The sequence below is a fragment of the Echinops telfairi genome, unplaced genomic scaffold (assembly GCF_000313985.2).
Source record: "Echinops telfairi isolate 266 unplaced genomic scaffold, ASM31398v2 ScPeMD7_11;HRSCAF=52, whole genome shotgun sequence".
Classification (NCBI taxonomy): domain Eukaryota; kingdom Metazoa; phylum Chordata; class Mammalia; order Afrosoricida; family Tenrecidae; genus Echinops; species Echinops telfairi.
This window is the reverse complement of record NW_022103908.1, coordinates 31,461,633-31,463,586: the sequence shown is the minus strand read 5'-3', so window position 1 is coordinate 31,463,586 and position 1,954 is coordinate 31,461,633.

The following is a 1,954-nucleotide window of genomic DNA, read 5'->3' as shown; positions in this document are numbered from 1 at the left end:
CTAAGACTATCCACACCATATTGAATGAGAGTGAGGAGAGACAACCTCCTGGTCCAGTCCCCGTACACAGCAGGAATGCTTTCAGTTTTCCTCACTGTGGGGAATGTGCTTTTGGGTTTTCCTATTTTTATTTCTCAAAAATTTTAACAGCCTTATCGATATATAATTTAAATATCATACAATTCAAGCCAAGCATATCAAGTTTTTCCACCACACAAGGATTCTAATACAATGGTAATATTGTTTTGGTATTTTTTCAGTTGTCATCAAATAGAACAATGCTAGAAATGTACATTTGATTATCTGGCCAGTCATAAAGTTGCATTTTTAACAATATGTACAAATGTTTGTTTGGAAGATTAAATTATATATGTTGTTATTACCTAAACTCATGTGTACTTCATGTACAATTTAATAAAATATTACCTAGTTCTGCACCATTCTCATAACCATTTCCTGGGATCCATGTGATTTTCATTGTCTGAATTTGGAAATGGATCATAAAACCTTTCTTTCTAGTATTTTTGAAATGTAGGCTTTTAAAACAGTTACTTTCAAATATTTTTAACATTTGTACAACACTAATTTAAAAATTCTCACCACTTCAGTGATTTATTAATTTAGTTTTTATTTTTACTAAATAAGATAGAGACAATAGTCTAATATCTTAACAAAAAACCTGTATTCTAAGTAACAAGAAAAGAATATGTTTCACACTGTATGCTAGCTAATATAATTTATTTGTGGTTACTAGTTTTATATGTATTCTTGTAAAATATATTTGTTTTGTGTTGTTACTTTGCTTTTAATCTTAAAGAGATATTTATTTGAGGTTTTAGGTTGCTTTTTCACTACTAAACTGTATTTGGTAACACAACCCCAAGTGTGTGACATAAAACAAAGTAGCTAATAAAAGAGTTTTAGGTATTTGTAGGCATTATAATAAATCTTATAAATTAAAAAAAACAACTCAATAAAGGAAAAATATCTTATGTGCCAAAAACTTGCCTATACTATCTAAAAATGTAAAATTTATTTATCTTATTTCTCTTTCTTGTTAAACAAAAACAAAAAACATTTAGAATAAGAAACCCTAGCTGGAAAACTTCTTAATATTTGCTTTAATGATTTAAGTGAATAACAACAAAATACAAACTATACAAAATATACTTTTTCGCCAAGACTTAAAGCTTCTTTAAATAGAATATTTTTTTAAATGCTAACCAACATGCAAAAATAACTAGCTCTACAGTTCTTAGGCCATAGAACTTTGGACGCTGACCATAAGAGTTATGACCACAATCAGTCTTTAATCTAATGTAGGAAAATGTATTTCATTTGCATTACATTTTAAAGGTATTTTTCTAGATAAATCTAAAATTAAAGTTATAGAGCTTGAATTAAATGAAAACTGAAATTTTTTTGTGTAAATCATATTTTTTATATTTTTGAAATAGGAATTTACTACAGTTTACATTGAGTAATATCACTTTAAATTCACTTATAACTCCTGACATGAGATGGTAATTATGCTAATGTCTGAGACTAAACTTCATTTTTAATCAAAAATTATCTCTGCATGTGTAATCTAGCCTGTCATTCATGTTAGTTGCTAGTGTAGTCTGCAGAAATTATTTTTTAAATAATTTCAGGAAACAATGTAATTTTACTATTTTTAAAAATAATTTTATTGGGGCTCATACAACTCATCACAATCCATACATACCCCCATTGTATATCAAGCACATTTTTACATTTGTTGCCCTTATCATTCTCAAAACATTTGCTTTCTATTTAAGCCCTCATTTTTCCACCTACCTCCCCATTCCCCCTTCCCTCATGAACCCTTGATTATTTATAAATTATTATTATTTTGTCATATCTTACACTGTCCAATGTCTCCATTCACCCACTTTTCTGTTGTTCTTCCCCCAGGGAGGAGGTTATATGTAGA